General features: G+C 44.3%; 1 protein-coding gene across 1 annotated transcript in view; it reads left to right on the top strand.

The window, feature by feature from the left end:
* The window catches only part of ULK4 (unc-51 like kinase 4), a 1,855,260-nt gene that overhangs the window by 264,337 nt on the left and 1,568,321 nt on the right, over nucleotides 1-22,602 (top strand). The window lies entirely within an intron of this gene.

The following is a 22,602-nucleotide window of genomic DNA, read 5'->3' as shown; positions in this document are numbered from 1 at the left end:
AAGAGAAATCCCTACATTCCTCCCAAAGTGCCTCTTGTACCTCTTCCTATCATAGGAAAACCATTTGAGAGAATAGGAGTCGACATTATTGTACCGCTACCAAAGTCACATAGAGGGTATCAGTATGTCATGGTGGTCGTTGACTACGCAACGCGTTACCCTGAAGCATTTCCTTTAAGGGCAGCCACTACAAGTGCCATTTCCCAAAAGTTGGTTGAATTATTTGCTAGAATGGGATTCCCCAAGGATCTTATCACAGATCAGGAAACTCCGTTCGTGTCACGGCTTATGAAGCAAGTATGTAATATCCTAAACGTGAAACACCTGCGCACTTCAGTATACCACCCACAAACCGATGGCCTGGTAGAACGTTACAACGGTCTAATAAAGACCACCTTAAAAAAACTGTTGTCGGGAGACGGCAAACAGTGGGACCAACTCCTTCCACTGGCTCTGTATGTTCTGAGAAGCCAATACCAAAGCAGTTTAGGGACCTCACCCTTTGAGTTACTCTTTGGAAGGAAACCTCGTACCCTGTTAGAAATAACCAGAGACAGTTGGGAAAAGACAGGGTCTCAGGACGCTGAGGAGTTGCTAGACTACTCCCAACAACTCAAAACCAGGCTACACAAGTTAAGGACGTTGTCCTACGAAACTTTAGAGAAAGCCCAGGAAAAACAAAAGACCTTTTATGACAAAGGCAAGAAGTGGAGAGAATTGAATCTAGGTGATTGGGCTCTTGTCCTCCTTCCCACTTCTACACACAAACTCCGCAAGGAGTGGCAAGGCCCGTTTCAAGTCATAAGAAAACTAGGTAAGACTACGTATGCATTGCAGTTGTCTCCCACTCGAACCCAAATCTACCACATTAATATCCTGAAAAAGTGGTTGGGTCCTCCTCCCAAAACTCCTGTAGCGGTTTCCTTGGCCACCTCTCAAGAGCATACCATTGACCAAACGGTCGTGAACCCTGACCTTCCCGACCCCAGAAAGGAAGAGTTACGCTCTGTGTTGTTAAGACACCACTACATCTTTTCAGACCAGCCAGGTAGAACCACCTTAGCTGAACATCATATTCCAACTACTCCAGGGGTGACTATAAAACAAAAACCCTACAGGGTTCCCGAAGCCCGACGGGCACTGATAAAAGAGGAGGTGCAGAAAATGTTAGAGGCAGGGATCATTGTACCGTCCAAAAGTAACTGGTCATCTCCAGTAGTACTAGTCCCAAAACCAGATGGAAGTAAGAGATTTTGTATTGAATTCCGAGCAGTAAATAAAGTATCTAAACAAGATGGATATCCATTGCCGAGAGTGGATGAAATGATAGAATGACTCGGTGAGGCCCAGTTCATAACCACTATTGACCTTACTAAAGGTTATTGGCAGGTACCCCTTTCGCTAGAAGATCAGGAAAAAACCGCCTTTACCACACCTGATGGTCTTTTTCATTTCACCGTTCTCCCTTTTGGTCTGCATGGGGCTCCTGCTACGTTCCAAAGACTCATGGATACTGTGTTGGCTCCATACCACCAGTTTTCTGCGGCCTATTTGGATGACATAGTCATACACAGTCCAGATTGGCAGACCCATCTGCAGCATTTGGAACAGGTCTTAGAAGCCTTAGAGAAAGCGGGTTTACACATAAATTCCAAGAAATCACGACTAGCCTTTTCTCAGGTCAAATATCTCGGTTACATATTAGGTAACGGCCAGTTGTATCCCCAGCAAGAGAAGGTAAAAGCCATTCAGTGCCAACTATTTCCCACAAACAGAAGAGACCTCCGAGCCTTTCTTGGTCTGGTCGGGTACTACCGACGTTTCATTCCTCATTTTGCATCCCTCTCAGCCCCTTTGACGGATTTGTTAAAGAACAATGCTACTTCAGCCCAGTTCAAGCATCCGTCAGCTCAAGCCCAGGCTGCCTTTCAGGCTTTGAAGGACGCATTGTCGTCCTCCCCAGTGTTGGTAACTCCCGACTTTGATAAACCATTCTATCTACAGACTGACGCCTCTGGGGTGGGTCTGGGCGCTGTCTTGTCCCAGCATGATAATGACGGTAGGGAGAGGCCCATTTTGTATTTGAGCAGGAAACTGTTCCCTAGGGAGACTGCCTATCCCACCATAGAAAAAGAATGCCTGGCTGTGAAATGGAGCATTGAAAAGCTTCGTTATTATCTGGACGGCCGGCATTTTACCTTGTTTTCTGATCATGCCCCTTTACAGTGGTTGCAACGGAATAAGGGTCGCAATGATCGAATCCTCCGATGGTTCTTGTCTTTGCAGCCCTATGACTTTGAGGTTTGCCACCGGAAGGGCACTGCACAGACTAATGCTGACTATTTGTCCCGATATCCACTTTCCCCCGACCGGGAAAAGTCTGAGGAGGGGATTTGTCAGGGGTCCCTTGCTCGGCCCAGACTGAGTTGCTTGATTCTCCGTCTTCCCTACAGGCGGACTACTACGGCCCCTTTAAGGACGGCCCGTGCTATCAGGATGACCGCCTCGCTTCTGGACACCTGACTTTGTAGGCCTATACGGTACGACCTCGCACCATTTGAGGGTGGACCCGGAAGACGCCAGGTCTCGGTTGGCAGACTCGTGGGAAGCTGCAGTTCTACGCCAGGAGAAGAACGCGAACCCGAACGGAGAAGCCGAGAACAGGACATCCGAAACAGGAGTCGAGACCCAGGCGAGGAATAACTTCACGGGACCGGATACAGCGAGTGGAGAAGGTACCAGCCCGGAACCAGACGAGGACCCGAGGCCATCAAAAGGAACGCCAGGAGGCCAACGATACCGCGTATCGCCCAGCCACGCCAAGGAGGACGCGTGGCTTACCCAGGTGCGTGCTCGTTTGGGTTCACTGTTTCGGGTTAAAAAGGGCGGGACTGAGTAACGAACAGGAGGGGAAGTCTGGCACCGCACCTATGGAGTACTTGATCACGGGAGGTCAGGCCCCGTTATCCCGGGCCCTACACACGGTATCCGCAATTGCTGGTGGTGGTTCTGCCTATTCCCCTTTCACTCCCCTATCCCCTTCTATAGTCATTTCCGAGACCAGTGACTAAAAGTCATATCGTTTTCTTTGTCTTCCCCTACATGGCATGGTAACCCCGGACCTTCACCCAAGACCTGAAGCTGAAGACCCCAAGGAAGGACCCTGGACCTTTATTTGTGTTGTTTAAGAAAGCAACCATTCTGTTGTACCCCAATAAAAGTAGGTGCAAACGCCCATCTTCAGTGTTGGCTCCTTCCATTCTTGTGACCCAAAGGTGACAATGTCCTAAATAAATGAGCTTTCCATTTGTTAAGGCTAGAGGCACAAACTCATCATCCTTTAACAAATGCCACTCTCCACTTACATTTCATTAAAAAAAAACGTTGACAGCTTTCGTTATGCCATGAATCTCGCCTGATCAATTGTACCCAAATTCAGGCTCAACGCCCCTAGACCGTGTTACTCTTTTCCTTCCAGTTATCGTGACCAAGCCCATAACACATAATAAATCAACCTGAAGGTTTATAGAAACAAACTTAAAAGAGACAAAGTTTGTGTATTTAGGTCCAGACTTCACTAATAGGGACATCTGCTTAAATACTTGAAGACTGAGTTAATGTGTGGTAGTGTAGAATACCCTGTAGGTTGAACAAAATTATTATGAACCAGGATAATGATGTAATACAAACACAGTACTTGGATATTTATTAATGTACAAATCAAGTAGTCCTCAATCTGCTGTGAAGTCCACTGCATTATCTGGTATTCCTGTTCTCAGAGCAGCATTATACCAACTGAATCAGCAACAGCCCAGTCCGCAGCAGAATATCTCCCTCAGGTGACAGTACGCAGCTTCTGTGTGTTTTCTAAGTACGGAGTTTGTTTCGCAGAGGTTTCTTCCGACTCCTTCGAATTTAAGGAGCACTCTGAATGTTCAGATATTTCGCTGCATGCATGCCCCAAAGCGCTTAATTTGTGTAGGTCCTGGACATTGACCCTCACATTTCATAATCGGACTTCAATCCTCAACAAGAGGGAGAAAGAGGAGAATGAAGAAAATATAGGGGAAACTCTGACAAAGGGAAAAAGAAAGCAAACAAAATAACCTGCAGGAGTGGGAGAAAGAGACTGGTACTGCAGATATGTGGAGGAAAGGGGTTTGAGTTGGCGCCAACACGATGTGACCATAAGATATCTATCTCTCTCTCTATCTATCCCTCTCTCACTCACTCTTTCTATCTCTCTCTTTCTATGTACACACACACACACACACACACATACCCACACACACACACACACACACACACTCTTTCTCTCTCTCTCTCTTCTCTCTCCCTCTGAAAAAAGAAGGGTTTAAGTAACGGTGTAGTTGGGTGAATGTCAGTGACAACATTGCTGTTTTGTACTAACCAAAATCACAGAAATTCACCAGTTATAGTTAGCAGAACTAATTATAACTTGCGCCCGCCATGCACTCCTTATGATGTCACATATTAATTCCCTCATGATGTGTTCTTTAACATCATTTATGACATCACTGATGACATCATCCAAGCTTTTTTTGTACACATTCTATAAACTAGTATGGCAATAGAGGCCTGAAAGTAAGTACAAAATAGCTATGAATAATGTGAAGGTTTTTAATTCAGACCTATTCACCTAACTATAATGTTACTTTACCCTTTGTTTTTTCCACTGAATTTATAGGGTTTGTTTTTAAAGTAAAGTACTTTTTTATTTCCATATGTAAAGCCAACTTCCCCTTTGGCGCCATGCATGGTGGAGTGTTGGGTGCAGGAGCTGGCCTGCAGCCAGGCCCTGTGCCCCCCCCCCCCTAATAGGCAGTCAACTCCACACTTCACTCGGCCTTCAGTCAGCAGGGAGTTGGAACAGGGACAATCCTCTTGGACCCCTGGTACCCCATCCCCCTGGCCAATATCTAAGAGATGGTGGGGGTGCAGTCCTCCTCCCTGAGCCCTATTAGGCCCTTGGGACCCAATACCCCGGAGCCAAATATAACAAATGGGAGGGCTGCCAGACCGCCCCACCTTACTGAGCCTTATTAGTCCCTGGGGATCCCAATCCCCAGGGGCCAAACCAATTAAATAAGGGAGAGAGGACTATTATTTGCGACCTTGCGATGCGCAGCTACTTACCTCACATAACATATCACATTACTCATGGCATGGTGTATGACGTTGATAATATCACTGCAACAGTTGCAATGAAATCATTGATGAGAAAACTGTGCATGGCATGGGTGTGAGTCATAGTGATCTTATGGCACGAGTTATAGTTACTTGTGATATCTATAACTGGTGAATTTTAGTGGTTTTGTTTATTTAAAATGGTATGTTGTAACTGCCATTTTCACCTTACTATAATGTCCGTATAACCTTTGTATATATATTATATATATATATATATATATATATATATATATCCTTCAGACATACGCTTCATTGCAGTGCCTAAACCAGTCAGGGTGAAGTGTGATGCTGGAGAAGCAGACTAGCAAATCTTTAAAACAAAGCAATCCAAGTAAATGCTCTCTCTGTATCAGTTGCGATGAGTATGAACTTTATTTCAACAGCATCCCATGACTTGTTTCTCCCTCCAGCAGCTTTGATCACAGGCTGCCAGAGGCCAAAACGCCTTGTGGGATGCCATTGAAATAAAGTTCATACTCATTGCAGCTAATACTGAGAAAGAGTTTACTTGGATTACTTTGTTATCCATCCATCCATCGAAAAAACAAAGGTTATAGTGACGTTATAGTTGGGTGAAAATGTCAGTTAAATCGTAACAATTTGAATTAAAACAAAACACTGAAATTGACCAGTTACAGTTTACTGAGCTAACTATGGCTTGTGCCCCCACCATACCAAGTGTTGACATCAATGATGTCATATGAGATTTTATCATTGATGTTGTTAATTTTGTCATTGAACATGTCATATGTGATACAATCTGTGAGTTCATAAACAGAGCATGGTGGGGGCACAGGAACAATAGTCAGAGAACTCAGTTGAAGGAATTTGTGAAAGGGTTTTTTAAAAGATTTTTAAATATTATAATTCTGGCATTTATGAAATTTGATTTTGATTTGATATTCATTATAGTAAGCTGGGTTGGATAGGATAAGATGTTTTACCTGCTTTTCATGCAACCACTTCATAGGATGCAGGGCTACAAACAAAAACCCAGTCATAAGAAAACCTCAGGGGACACTATTATACATAAAAACCAATACAATCACCTCTATGCAATCTGTACTCGTTAGGCTCATCTTCTCTACAAACATAGCTTGCTACATAGACCCTCATCACAAAGCTCAGCCTCATGGCAACTTTCATAGACTCCATCAGCCCCAGTTTGTTGGATCACCCTATCCCATGCATCAATACATTAACACTGGGAATATGGTGCGGTAGCATTTGGATTTCTTCTCTCATCAAGCAACAAAACTCCCTATAAGCGGAGAGGCAAGATTTGCACCTGATCATGGAACAGCATCTCATTTACTGACCTATGTGTAAAGTTGATCAATACTGCCCGCTCTACTTATTCCATTGCATGAAAAGCAGCCACATTCTCTTCTTGAACCATTGATGGCTGCTCTGACAAGGAAACTGTCGGCGCCTGCTGTGTCATCGACACAGCCGACAGCTGCTCATCAATGGCTGCACCAATGACAACTGCAGCAAAAAGATAGAGGCCAGGCCAAAGTAATATTAAACAAAGAGTTCCAGGTGGAATATTCCTATGAGGATTTATTTAAAGAGCAGTCCTTTCAAGACTCTAAGAAGCAGTTTCCAGTAACTCTGGTCACATATATTTGCCAGATGATTAATGACTAAAAATCCAGAAACAGGAACTCCACCCCGACAACAGTATCGACCATTGGTGTCCTCAGTTGGTATTTTGCTGTGTTCTCCTAGATTACAAGCACAAGCTACACAACAACGTGTTATTCCCCAACCATGAAAACTGGATCCAGTTACCATCCATGATGATTATGTGGATGAAGAAGATGATGATCAACTGGAGGAGGGCGAAATACCTCATGGCCAGGCAACACTACAAGAATCGAATGGGATAACTACATTACACCATGATCAGCCTCTCTAACGCCTCTAACAGCCAGTTCACCACCAGATAACATAGAGGGTTTTAACACTCTCTTAGACAGAGCCTCTAAAAGGTTTGACCTTCCAATGCCAGTACAATAAAATGATGGGTTCCCATATGATTTCAAGGAAACTTCCAGTAAACCTGTGAAGTCGATACCCATATGTTACGGGATAAGGAGATCACTGGAGTCAAAAGAGATGCTTCAGTGTTTTTATTTAACAAAATGGTTTGTAAGGGAGAAATACAACTATCAGACTAAGTTAGTCTTTTCTGGAGGGCTGGTCTTCACTCGGCCCCGCTGGCTTGCTTCTGGCGGTGCTCCAGACGAAGGTGGGGAAGCCGGGCGAGTCAAGGTAAATCCAAGGAGGAAGAAAAGAAAAAAAGAAACGGCCTTTAAATTTCAGGCGTTTAAATTAGGTGTAGACCGGGGGGTGTGGGATCACCGATTTCTATATCCTTCCCCGCCGCCTCCACCCATATACAATGAGTCCTACATCTTCCCGGACCCTAGGAATCTCGCACGCACCTGTTGTAGCCACGTTCCTCCGTGAATATGGCTGGGCGGGGGAGTGATGTCGGCCTCCCGGCTGCTTGTCTGGGGGTCTACCTTAGGCGCGATGGCATTCTGGGAACACACTCCACGTCTACGAGACTCCACTTGCTGGTTCCGCGTCAGCTGTTCTCTCCCGCTGGTCAAAGACAACAACCTCATTGGCTGCTGGCTCTTTGAACTCTGCTGTCAGTGAAGGCCCCGCCTCGGGGTCGGGTTGAAGCTTGGGTCTCTCCCCCAGTTAAAGGTCCAGTAGCTCGGGGTCTGAGGCCACTCGTATTCGCTTAAAGCTATATCAGCATCCGGGGGCTGTGGAGACAATGAAGGGGATTTCACAGGGGACAAGTGCTGATCTGGCAATAGTCCGTCAGAGGAGTCCAGACTCCGGCACACCCCTCCCCCAGAGTCGTCCCTTTCGGGGACGCAAGGAACCCTGGAGAGAAAGTCAGCGTTCGAATTAGCCATTCCCTTTCGATGCCGGACAGTGAAGGGAAAGGGTTGAAGGGAGAGGAACCACAGCATTACTCGGGGATTGTTCCCCCCGTTCCGACACATCCAAACCAATGGTGCATGGTCTGTGTATAACGTGAAATGGACACCCTCCAGGTAATACCGTAGTTTCTCTATCGCCCATTAAACGGCCAGGCACTCTTTTTCGATGACAGGATAGTTTGTCTCTCGTGGGAAGAGTTTACGGCTGACGAACAGAATGGGTTCCTCAAACCCTTCTCTAGTGACCTACGACAGTACCGCTCCAGTTCCCACGTCTGAGGCGTTGGTTTGAAGAATAAATGGGGGACACCAATACAGGCCCACTGGTAATGGCCCGTTTTAACTCTGTTATGGCGTTGAGGCTTACGGCCGTGAGATGCACAGTTCCCTTCTTGTGGGTCTCCTTTAACAGGTCTGTTATGGGGGCTACAATTTCCGAGTAATTTGGAATAAAGCGCTAGTAGTATCCCAGGAGTCCTAGGAACGCCTGGATGTCTTTCTTCATGGTGGGGATAGGGTCATTCCTTATTTCCGTGATTTTCTCCTCTTGTGGTTAAATACAACCGTGCCCGAGAAGGTAGCCCAGATACTACACCCGGTGTAACCCCATGCAAGACTTCTTTGAGTTGATGTGAAGGCCCGCAGCTCACAGGTCCTGCATTATCAGACGACAGTGGTCAAGATGGTCCTCCCATGTAGGGCTAAAAATCACAATGTCGTCCAAGTAGGCAGAGGAAAAGCCTGGTGTGGCTGCAGGACCCTGTTCATCAGTCTCTGACATTTCAGGGGAATTTGCCAGTACCCTGTGTTTAGGTTCAGGGTTGAAATGTACAGGACGTTCCCCAGTTTCTCAATTAGTTTGTCTACCCGGGGCAGGGGATATGCATCCAGCTTTGAGATGGCGTTTACCCTACAGAAGTCAATACAGAAACGGATAGAGCCATCGGGCTTGGGCACTAAAACGCTAAAACGATGGGGGAGGACCACATTGCTTTGTGATGGCCTGATAACACCCATGTGTAGCATGTTCGATACTTCCGCTGAGACAGCTGCGCGGCAAGCTGTCAGAATCCTGTATGGTTTTTGTTTCACTACTTCACCAGGTCTGGAGTTTATGTGATGTTCAGCCAAGGAAGTCTTGTGTGGTTCGTCTGAGAACAGGGATTTAAACAGGAGCAGGAGGGTTAACAACTCACTTTGTTTTGAAGGGGAGAGGACATCATCAGTGACAACTAAGTTCTCCAGGGTACATAGCTTGGTATGAGTAAGCTGGACATTCTGAGGAGGGGGACCTAACCATTTTTTTTAGAAGGTTAATGTGGTATGTTTGGATTTAATGGGGCCACAACTGGAGACAGTAGGTAATTTTTCCAAGGACACCTACCACTCTAAAGGGACCTTTCCACTCACTCTTCACCTTGGATAGGGAGGAGGGCAAGAGTACTAGAGCCCAGTCTCCTACCTGCAGATATCGCCATTTTTTCCCTTATCGTAGAAATATCTCTGACGTTCTTGGGCTTTCTCCAGGTTGGTATGAGCCAGATCAGGGAGCTTTCCTATCTGGGATTTTAGGTGTTGTGAGTACTCCAGGAGCTCATGGGAGGCGTTTTCCTTGTTTTCCCAGGTCTCTCTTGTCATACCCAACAAAGTCTGAGGTGGCTGACCATACAGGAGTTCAAAGGAGGAACATCCCAGGCTACTCTGGACTTGTCCTATTATGACAAAGAGAGCCAGGGGTAAGAGATGGTCCCAGTCCCTCCCTTTGCTTGACAGCATCTTTTTCATGGTCAGCTTGAGGGATCCATTGTATCTTTCCACCAAGCCATGGGTCTGTGGATAATATACGGAGGTTTCAAGATGCTTCACGTCCAACAACCTATAGGCCTGGGCCATGAGTCTTGATACAAATGGAGTGCCCTGGTCGGTTAAGATCTTGCTTGGAAAGCCTACTCGGGTAAAAGTAGTCCATTAATTTATCTGCTATATTTTGGGTTGTGGGGGCTCTGACTAGGGAAGGCCTCGGGGGAAGCGGGTGCAATAGTCAACCAACACCAATGCGTATTGAAAGCCTCTAGTTGAGCGAGGAAGGGGACCTATGAGGTCCATACCAACCCTCTCATAGGGTTTCCGGATGATAGGCAGGGTTTGTAGGAGAACAGAAGGTGGCAGGTAGAGGTTTTTCATCTGACAAACCTGGCACTCCTGGCAATATAGTTTAGTCTGGGCATATATACCTGGCCAATAAAAGTGACAAAGTATGTTCTGGGTCTTTTTTTCAGCCCCGCAATGTCCCGCTAAGAGATGTGAGTGGGCAAAAAATAACACCTGTTCCTGGAAATCCCTGGGGACTAATAGCTGGGAAGGCTCATTGGGACCTGCAATCCGGTATAGGAGACCGTTGTGTATCTGGAATGCAGGGTAGGATACACCGGTGGCGGCTTTGGGTGTGCGAGCCTCCTGCCAGACATGGGATAGGGTGGAATCATTGGCCTTGGCCCAGCAAAAACTTGTATCCAATACCCAGGGTTCTGGGGACAACAGGGCCTGGGCTTCTTTCTGTTCTGTTTTGGTATTGGTCGGTAACTGGTTTCTTATGGAGTCCAAAAACACTAAAAGGAAGTCTGGGTTATCGGTACTTAGCAGGAGTTCCTCGGGCAAGGAGTTCAGAACCCCTACCATAACAGTGGACCGGAATCCCCACTTGCTTTGTAAAGATAGACGGGCCCTGGGATAGGCACGTACATCCCCATGTACACATCTTATGGCTACTTGTTGGCCAGGGATTATCTGATCGGGCCTCACTAGACTCCTCTTTATTACAGATTGCTTACATCCCGAATCCAAGAGAGCAGTAATCCAGGAGCCGTTAATTGAGACACTTCCGTAATAACTGGCTCCCATCTCAGTGGTGTATAGAAGGTCTCGTGGCATGTAGCTCACGTCCATTGGTTCGTCAGATTTTTTTCGGGGGCAGGCCCGGGCGATGTGGCACCACATGCCACAATCAAAGCACTGGGGCACCCGAAATGGGAGAGTCTCTGGTTTCTGTGGGCGGAGTCTTTCTGGTTCCTTGATGGGTCTCAAAGGTTTTTGGTGGGTGGGCATCACCCAATTGCCTCTTCCCTGGTCCCAAGGAATCACGCGAGATTGGGCTCGGGAGAAGGACGTGGCCATCTCTACGGCCTGATCGGCCATTATATTGGAATGTTGCCGCAGCCACCTTTGTGTGGGAAAAGGGAGTGCTTCCGGTAACTGCTCCAGATATATAGCGTTCTTGATCTCATCTTTGGATTTATCGCTGGGTTTTAACCATTTGTCCGCTGCTAATTTCAGTTTGTAAAAAAGGGTCTTGGGAGTGTCCCTGGGAAGTCATTCTCCTTCCAAAACCTCACCCTTTATGCTTCGCTATCCAAGCACAGGTGGTCCAAGATGGTGTTCTTGATTTCTTCATAGGGGGTTACACCCCCAGAGTTTGTCACTTGGTAGGCGGGCTGAGCTTCGCCCGTTAAAAGGGGGGCCAAAATAAACGGCCACTTGGACACTGGCTATCCGGAAGCCCGAGGAGCCCGCTCGAAATTCAAAAGGAAGGCATCTGGGTCTTCACCGGTAACATATTTTTGGAGGGAGACTATCGGGGCAGAAATCGTGGCTTTTGCTGTCTTCTGACCAACGCCTGCCTGCGGTGATTCTTCAACCACCCGAAGAAGCGTGTCCAGCTGCGCCTTTATCACATCCTAAAATGCATCCCTATCCGCCTGTGCGGACGTCATCTGCCATTTCACGGCTCATTCTAGCTTCCTTTGGTTCTCCATCATGTGCTGTATCAACGCCTCCATTTCCGTTATGCAATGGAGTCAGTTGCCCGGATTCTCCACCATATGTTGCGGGATAAGGAGGTCACAGGATTCAAAAGAGATGCTTCAGTGTTTTTATTTAACAAAATGGTTCGTAAGGGGGAATTACAACTATCGGACTTCGTTAGTCTTCTCTGGAGGGCTGGTCTTCACTCGGCCCCGCTGACTTGCTTCTGGCGGTGCTCCAGACGAAGGTGGGGAAGCGGGATGAGTCAAAGGAAATCCAAGGAGTAAGAAAAGAAAAACTGAAATGGCCTTTAAATTTCAGGCGTTTAAATTAGGTGTAGGACGGGGGGTTTTGGGATCACCGATTTCTATATCCAGGATGTGAAGACAGAATAAGGTTGACAACACCGGTGAAAGGTAAGGAGGAATCCTGACCCGTACCGTCCCCTCCGCCTCCACCCGTATACGTATACGAGTCCTCCCTCTTCCCGGACCCCAGGAATCTCACACGCACCTGTTGTAGCCACGTTCCTCTTTGAACGTGGCTGGGGGGTGACCGATGTCGTGCTCCCGGCTGCTTGTCTGGAGGTCTTCCTTTGGCTCGATGGCGTTCCGGTACCACACTCCACGGCTCGTCTCTGCGACTCCGCTTGCTGGTTCCGCGTCTGCTGATCTCTCCTGCTGATCAAAGACAATGACCTCATTGACTGCCGGCTCTGGCAATAGTCCGTCAGAGGTGTTAGGACTTGTAGAACAAATATGGGCAGAAGTTCTTAAGCTAATGAAAAACCCTGCAATGGTGATGCAGTAATACCTAGTTAGGTAAGAAATACGAGGCACCTTACAATTCTCCAGCTTGTTTAATAGAGCATTCAGAGCTAGTTTCGGTAATTATGCCAGCAGCACAAAGAAAATGTAAGACTCCTACTAAACCATGTTTAGTTTCTCCCTTTAAAGAAGCAAAGGGATTGCATAATAGCAGGAAGCATTTTTAATCCATGGCCACAATGCCCCTAAGAACGTCAAATGCCATAGCTATACTGGGCAGATATTACTGCCAGCTGTGGTCGGACTTAGCACCATTCATTGACTATACCAGAAGACAAGAAACAGGAAGTCAAATCCATTCTTCAGGAGGGAGAAAGAACGTCCTGAGAAATTGACACAGCAATGAACAAGGCTTTGACTAGTTTCAGGTAAATGACGGGAGCAGCAGTTTTAAAATGCCATTTCTGGCTAAAGGCAACATCTTCTAGGCCAGAGGTGCAGTAAAAAATGTTTGACATGCCTTACAATGGTGAGTCTTTTTCAGTAGCATATCGATGATGCACTCCAACAGAAAAAAGCTGATTCGGAGACTGAAAGGTCCCTAGGAGTGCTTCAACAGCACTGTGTTCAAACGTTTTGTAGTGCTCGGCGCAGAGATGCTACAAATCCACCAGATATCAGCCTCAGAGTCAGTATCAAGAGGGATATCACGAACATGCTGCGCAGCAGTATCAACCTCCACTTGCTGCAGCTTACCCCAGACAGCACAACATAAGAAAATCTGCAGGTAAAGGACGAGGACTTGAGTCCTCCAAATGCCGGTGACAGTGCTATGACACTGGTCACCTTTTTTACTGGCTGCGCCCTTGAATGTAAGAGACACTCTTTAAAACCTTTACGGGAATAGGAGATCCATGCCTTTGGATTGATTCGTTTTTGCCATTATCCAACAAGGTCTCACCCTAGAATTTATTCAAAAACCTCCTCGAGATTCGCCTCGAACGAGATCACATTTACCCCTTAGTCTGTAAAAGAAGGAAATCAAGTCTCTTATGCTCAAAGATAAAATAGAAAAGGTTCCACAAGCGCACAGAAACACATGTTTCTACTCCAATTTCTTTCTCCTAAAGAAAAATAATGAGAAGTGGAGACTGGTATTAGATCTTAGACAGTTCCACAAATACCTCAAAAAATAGTTATTCAGAATGATATACACTGCTGGATATACTGCAACTGGTTAAACCAGGAGATCATATGACATCACTAGATCTACATGCTTACTTTCATGTCCACATCCCTGGCCAAACCCAGGAGGCATCTCAGATTCAAGGTGGCCGGATGTCACTGCCAAAACGAAGTCCTCCCTTTTGGATCAAAGTCTACGCCAAGAATATTTACCAAATGCATGGCTCTGGTAGCAGCCTACCTGAAATGAAATTGACACCAGATCTTCCCTTATTTAAATGACTGGGAAATAAAATCATCTTCATACCAGGCTGCAGTCTGTTCGACAAAAGTATGTCTTCAAATTTTCAACAGCTAGAGCCTCATATTAACAGAGCAACAATCCTGCCTTATTCTGAGCACACATACTACATTTCTAGGGTCACTTTACGACACAAAGGTCTGAAGGCTTTTTCTAGAAAAAACGAGGGTATTCCCAAGATAACTCTTGCTTTTGTACTCTCAAGAAAAATGTCCATTTCAGTCAGAAAGTACAAATTGTTCCTGGATATGATTTCGGCCTGTATTCCTTCCCAAACCGTCACCGGTTCATAAGTTCACTACAGGAAAAAATAGACAAACAAGCAATGGTATCCTTCGATGAGGTAATCGGGGTTACATTGGAAATGTTAGCTGCCATGAAATGGTGCATAAAAAAAGACAACATTTCAACAGGTTTAACATTTCTCAACAAGCCACCACATTAAGTGTTGACAGTGGATGTGTTCATGGAGGACTGGAGAGCTCCTCTCTAGGACCTCAAAGTGAATAAGGGTTATTTGTTGTTTTAAAGTATGGTGTGGTTACTTGTTGTGCCTTTCTGCCCTCTGTTAGACTCGTTTTTGTGTGCCCTTCTGCCCTCTGTTAAAATTGTTTTTCCCTTGTTTTTCTGCCCTTATGCTCTCTGTTAGAGTCGTTTTTTGTGCCTTTGTGCCCTCTGTTAGACTCGGTTTTTGTGCCTTTCTGCCCTCTGCATCACCACATCATCACTCAGCGCTACCCCAGCATCACTCACCACATTATCACTCAGCACCACCACATTATCACTCAGCAGCACCACCACAGCACCATTCAGCACCACCACAACATCACTCAGCAGCACCACTCAGCACCACCACATTATCACTCAGCACCACCACATAATCACTCAGCACCACCACATTTTTACTCAGCACCACCACATTTTTACTCAGCACCACCACATTTTTACTCAGCACCACCACATTATCACTCAGCACCACCACATTATCACTCAGCACCACCACATTATCACTCAGCACCACCACATTATCACTCATCACCACAACATTATCACTCGGCACCACCAAAGCACCACTCAGCACCACCACAGCACCACCACCACAGCACTACCACAGCACCACCACCACAGCACCACCACAGCACCACTCAGCACCACCACAGCACACTCAGCACCACCACAACACCGCTCAGCACCACCACAACACCGCTCAGCACCACCACAGCACTGCTCAGCACCACCACAGCATCACTCAGCATCACTCAGCACCACCACAGCATCACTCAGCACACCACAGCACCATTCAGCACCACCACAGCACCACTCAGCGCAACCACATCATCACTGGTTCAAATATGTTCTCTCAATGTTTCAAGCTTTATTACAAATGTCACAAAAAGATGCTAATATTTCACTTCTGTTCTTGGATTTTCGTCACAATAAAATACTCTGAACATAATCTTCACAAAAGTTATTTACAAAAGTTTAAGCTATTGCCATTATAAATTACAATCACTTTTATTTAAGTATTAATTATTTAAAAAAATTAAAAGCCATTGTTATTTGTAATATCAATACATCTAAGTCACGTAAATACAAAACATGTTGCATTACAAATGCTATAGGTGTCACATTTGCGAAAGGTATAACTATTGGCATTGTAAATGACAAAGCTATTAATTTAGCTATTTTCAAAAACAACACATAAATAAAAAAAATTGTCATTTACCAGACCAATAGCTCAAACTTTCCTAATGCGGGACCTATTGCATTGCAAATGCTTGTTTATTATTATTATTATTATTTTCCCCTACGAATGAACTCTATATATGTGTGCATGTTTGTGTGTGTGTATAAATATCACCACTAAAGGAGGAAAGTAACCTCACTCCAAGAGAGTGTAAAAGTCTGTTAGTGGATGTACAACCACCACTTGATTCCACCACCAACGCATGTTGACTAACAAGTCTTGCTTATGGTACAGTGAGTCCATCTTATATTGCCACTATATACAAAAATCCAACTCAGCTCTTATGGTGCATTGTAAGAGTTGTGGTTGGCAATGCAAAATAAACATACATAAAACAATATATACATGTAACATATTTATGCACTCACATGGAGACCTACTCATACTTCTATTTGTAGCTGATGTTGCCGCTATTTATGTATACAATGTGACATGTATTATTGAGCGTGGGGGAACCATGACAATATTAATTAGCTTTGAGGTGGACCCAAAGGTGTCTATAAGTTATTCAGGACAATATACTGATGATTCAATCCTGCGTCAAGTAGGGGCCGAAAACCAGGGGGTGCTTAAAAGCGCGTTTTCTCCATGTTAATTCTCATAAGACCTTTAGACATGGCTACAGCCCAACTGCTGAACAGAAACACACCAAATTTGGCTGGACGGTAGATGTTGGTCCAAGGAAGTGCCTTTTATTGATTTAGTGTAAATTTGTTTAGTAGTTGCAAAGTTAATTAAAGGTTTTTCAGATATACAATTTAGGACACTCTGGATCCGCGATCTCACAGAGATCTCGTCCTGAGATCGGATTGGCTGCCAACATTTCAAACCAGGAAGTGTTGGCAGCCATATTGTGACTAAGTTGACCCGAGTCACAGGAAAAACATTAAAAAATAAATTAAAGGGGGCAGGGTAGAAACACCCTAACCCCCAGGCCGTTTGAGGGGTGGGGGGGTCCCACAGCGGTGAAAAAACATTTTTTTTAAATACTTTGACAGGAGTTCGCTGTATCTCTGAATTTTGCTGAAATTTCTTCAAAAAAACTGAAGCACGGGCTCCCGCGCTTATCCATTATTAAGCCCTCGGGTGGGCCAGGTTCCCGGGGCATTGTGGATATATAGTAGGAGAGGCACGGTCCCCCCTCCTCAGGCTAATCAAAACCACACACCCACTGAATTATCCGAACAGGCACTCATACACTGATTCACTAATACACCTTGGTATATATATTTAAGACTCATAAACTGTTTAAAAACCCTCACAGTCAGTGGAAGATGTCATCAGTGATGTCATTGACCATGTCATGAGTGCATTGCGGGGGGCACAACTTTTAATTAGCTCAGCTAATTATAGCTAATGAATTTCACTACTTTTGTACTAGATAAATCTGAGGCTAACTTTAATATCCATGTGGCCTTTGATTTTTTTTCCCAGTGAGAATATATATATATATGTGTGTGTGTGTATGTGTGTGTGTGTGTGTGTATATGTATGTATATATATATATATATATCTCACAACTCCATCTGGTAATCGTACCCATAACAGAGGACGGCACTCTTGGGGGAGGGAGTTCAAAGATTTTATTCAGAACTCCGGGCAAACAAGACGCGTTTCGGCGTTTAGCCTTTGTCAATTTCTGCACAAAACTCCGTAGCCATATTTACATATTTATATACAAGCTTCTATCCGGTATGGAAATAGAGAACAAACTAAGCACCAATTAGACAGTCTACTTTCAGCCGCCATTTTAGAGTGTATATAGACGAGCTTTCAAATGCATCAGGTTACGATATTAAATGAACGTATCAAATAATTACATTAACCAATTCAGAGCGTTAGTTCTCAGAAATGAGAAATGGTGCGTAATAATGCCGTGTATCACCAAGAACGATTAATTATCAAAAGAAAAATTCTTAAGACTGTCAACAAAACTGAAAAACACACAGATACTGCCATGGATGGTCCTCTGTTCTGTCTCATTCCCAAAACTACCGGTATACATTGTTTTACATCTAATATTCGCAGTTTAGATCTCACACTAGAACATTCTCATGTATTCATATTTACATATTCTACATACATTCTATCCTTTAGGTGAGCAAAAACGGGTTAATCATATTTACAGATAAGAGCATATATCCTGACATCCCAATAATGTTGCAGTGTCAACCCAAATGTAGTTCCTCACTGCTATTCAGACCCAACGGGCTATTACATTGCAGGTCAATGATATAGCATGATTCTAAATGCCTCAGCTTCTGACTCCTGTCACCTCCCCTTGGACTGGCTGGTACATGTTTTAAACAATAATACGTTAACAGATCCCTGTTGCGACTATGTACTTTATTATAGTGTCTGGCCACAGGGTATGATTCATCGATGTTATTAATCGCCCTCATGTGCTCTAAAATCTGTCTCTTAACTGGATGGATGGTACTTCCAATATAGCGGAGTCCACATGGACATACCAGACAATAAATACAGTAAGGAGTGGTGCAGGTGAGAAACTTACTGATCTTTTTGGGCGTACTGAGGTTAGGGACATTGTAGGACAGAACACATTTGCTCTTCTTGCAGGCTTTACATTTCCTGCGTGGATAAAATCCATTTAGTGCTTTCAAAGAAATCTTAGCTGGTTCGGTGTCTTGGTAACTATGGACTAGTTGGTCCTTAAATGACCTTGCCTTTCGGAATGTTACTAAGGGGTTAGATGGTAGATCATCCCTTATGATGCTGTCCGTAAGTAAGATATGCCAGTTCTTACGCATTATTCTTTTCAATTGGTCAGCATTCTCAGAAAAATTGGTAATCATCCGAAAACAACCATTCCCTGATCTCTTGCTACCCTTATCCACTAATAGGTCTTCTCTGCGGATGTCATTGACTCTAGTTAGAGCAGACGATAAAACAGCTTTGCTATAGCCTCTCACTCTAAAGCGTTGCATGCTCATTGCTGCTGCTTTTTGGAACTCTGAATCACGTGTATTGTTCCTTTTTAGTCTCAATAACTCCCCATAGGGGATGCTATTGATGAGTTTCCGGGATGACTATTGGTAGCAAATTAGGTAGAATTCCCAGCAGATGTCTTTCTATAGAGCTTTGTGTGTATCTGTCCATCCGTTACAAAAACTGTCAAGTCTAGGTAATTAACCTCCTCTACGCTTACTTCTCCTGAAAATTTTAGGTTGACTTCATTGCAATTTAGAATGTCTATATATTATTTAGCCAAATCTGGGTAACCATCAAATACAATGAACAAATCGTCTATATAACGATACCATGCCTTCACCCTATTGTTCCATGTGTGATTTGGTTCCGCCCAGGCCACCTGCTCCTCCCACCAGCCAACAAACAAGTTTGCATAGCTGGGGGCGAAGCAGGTGCCCATCGCGGTCCCGGATACCTGTCTAAACAACTGTTTTTGAAACAAAAATGTTTTATGGGTCAAGCAAAAAACAACAAATTCACTTATCATGCGATTATGTTCAAAGTACTTCAATTCACGGGATTCTAGGAAGAATTGTATAGCTTTAAGCCCATCATCATGTGCAATGCACGTATATGGGATGACGATATCAAGTACCATGAGACAATAGCCCTCTTTTCATTCAATTTCATCTATGTGTGTCAGAAAGTCTTTTGTATCTTTCAAATATGATTTCAATGTAACCACATGTTGTGAAATAAAGAAATCAATATAAATTGATAATTGTTCTGTTAAGCTTCCTTGTGAGGCGATGATCGGCCTCCCTGGCGGATTTTTGTTGTCTTTATGAACCTTCGGCAGGTAATAAAATGTTGGAGTAACAGGATTCAAACATCGCAGAAACAGGTACTCATCCGAGTCCAACATGTTCTTTTTATACCAAGAGGTAATCAATATATGGTAATCAGTTATACTTTGGTTGTATCCATGCTCGTTAGTTCTTTCATAGTACATGATGTCATCCAACTGGCGATAAGCCTCTTTCTCATAATGGTCTTTAGTAAGCAAGACAATATTCCCCCCTTTGTCAGAAGGCTTACAAATAAGTGAGGCATCTTGAGCTAATCCATTCAATGCCAGTTGTTGTCGTTTAGTAAAGTTCCCATTATTCTTGGTGTATTTGCTATCCACGCGCAAGCGATTGAGATCTTTTATTACAGCTTCAGAGAAAGTATCTATGGCATTCGTGGCCATTTGTGGAAGAAATACTGATGTAGGTTTAAAAGGGTTCATGCCTCTGCTTTGCTGAATCTCACATTGGGCCACCAGTTGTGTAGAGCCAATCTCCGTATCTCCAAATTCAGTATTTTCAGTTCTTAAATCCTCTAATACTTTCAATGCCGCATTATCCTTGCTGGTCAAACCATCTTTTGATGTTCCACCTTGTCCCAAATGTTTTGCTTTTTGTATCGATGGTTTCAGCTTAAAATACTTAGGTAATTTCAACTTGCGCGTGAATTTAAACAAGTCAATTCTTTTTTGCGTAAATTCGATGTTTTTTTGTGGGCAAAATGAGAGGCCGAGTTTCAATACATATTCCTCCTCTGTGTTTAAAATCCTCGGTGTCAAATTGATTATCGTGAAGTTGTCCTGCTTCATTTCCGCTTGTTGAAAAACGTTTTGCTCTGGGTTACTGTTGGCGAGCCTTCGATTCTTTTGGCCACCACCCCCGCCTCGTTTTCCTCTTATGGTCTGCTCCGGGGGCTTGCCTCAGCCTCCTTGTAGTTGCTTCCTGATGAGTTTGAATTCTTCCTGAAGAGGAGGGTCCATTGATGACACCCCACCTCCATCTTCATTTGAGGACTCATCACCTGAATCTCAGACTCAGATGTTTCAGGAACTGCCACCTGATGTTGCGGCAGTCTTTGCCTTAGCTCATTCCTTGTATTTTCATACTTTTTGGCGAATTTCAGTATTCGGCTTTGGCTATAGTCCTTCTCATCCTTATCAAATTTTTCTTCTTTACGTTGCTTAATCTTTTGCTCATAAGCTTTTAATCTTTTTTTCATTTGTTCAAGTTTTTCTTCCAGTTTGGTCAAATCATCCTCTTTAAGTAAATCATCCTCCAATTCCTTAATTAGCGCCAGAACCTTCTCACGATCACTCCACGCAAACTTAACGAGTATCCCCAGCATACCTTTACAGGACTGGGCTGTATGTTCCGCCCATGCAGCCAACAAAAGGGGATCCGGATTCTCGTACGCCGGTACTGTATATATGCGGGGCCTCTTGGGACAATACCTACCTCTATATAATTTTGCAGAGAGGTAGCCTCCCACCACTTTCTAATCTCACTCTCATAGAGGTGTTCCAGAGAGGTGAATTTCGAAGCCAAATTGGAAGTTACTGAGGCCCCACTGTTGCTCTCATCTCTTTTGGTGCCATTCTGCTTTTTAAAGATGTTCGTGCCTGCTTCCCTGCGTTCCGACTTGCAGAACATATTGCAAATATCTTCAATCGCTGTGTCCCAACAGCACAAGTTGTTACTGCCCTTCTCCCCCTCGTTCTGTTATATAGCGTATAAAATGTAGAGTTCGCTGTGTCACTGACACCTTACCAAGAAAAGACACTTAAAAATATACAGGAAGACCTAGTACACCTCATATAACTATTACCTAACCTACCTCAGGACATTGTTTATTCTGTATAACCTTGTAATCCTTGTTAACCCTTTGTGGTAGTATACCTAACAAAAATTTTCTACTGTAATCTCGTTATATTTTTACAAAATTGACTCTATTATGTTTCATATAATGTTAAGCTCTCTAAAACCCAAGGGTCTTGTTCGCGCTATAGGAAACTGTTTAATAAATAAATAAATACCAGAATTCTTCATCACTGAATGTACTGCTACTTTGTATGTACGATCAGCGTTATCCCCAGTGTCTCCGGGGTGCAGTGAACCAAAGCCAAATCTCTAATCAATCCGCTGTCACGGTGCATCCAGCATTTTAAATAGCAGCCCAAAACACCAGCCAGTTGCACTCAGGAACGGGTGCACGCCAAGCGGGGGTGTTCCCGCTTCAACATACTGCTCACAACTCCTTTGGGTAATCGTACCCGTAACAGAAGACGGCACTCTCTGGGGAGGGAGTATATATATATATATGATGAAAGATGCTATACTGATGAAAAAGTAAGGTACTTACCTGTACACCATGGTTCTCCAGTACTGATGTCTTTTATGGATTTGCATTCAGCCCTCTCCTTTCAGGTGCTCACCACATTTGATACCTCCTCCATATAGCCTTTAAATTTGTGCTTTGAAATGTGAGGTGTGGTGGTTCTGGAAGAGAAGGCTGATCCAAGAGCTGTTTCTGATTGGCTGCAGTTTGGTTCTCTCTAAAGCAATGTGAAGTGCTTAACAATGTCATGTGTTTAAGCTGCACTGTATAATGCATTGCACACTTATTGTAACTGCTGTGTGTCGCCTACTTCGACAACGAGGAAGTTTTGAGCACATGAATCTATGAAAGATATCAATACTGGAGAAACAGAGTGTACAGGTAAATAACTTGTTTTTTATCGACACTGACTAGCGGTGAATATAAAGACTTCTCATGCATGCTGTACAAATATTGAGCTTCTTCTCTAAGGATGTTTATGTGAAATTCAAATATCAGGTTAAGGAAGAC

Source organism: Lissotriton vulgaris, chromosome 10, assembly GCF_964263255.1.
Source record: "Lissotriton vulgaris chromosome 10, aLisVul1.2, whole genome shotgun sequence".
Taxonomy (NCBI): Eukaryota; Metazoa; Chordata; class Amphibia; order Caudata; family Salamandridae; genus Lissotriton; species Lissotriton vulgaris.
The sequence above is the reverse complement of the archived record's forward strand: the minus strand, read 5'-3'. Positions and strand labels throughout refer to the sequence as shown.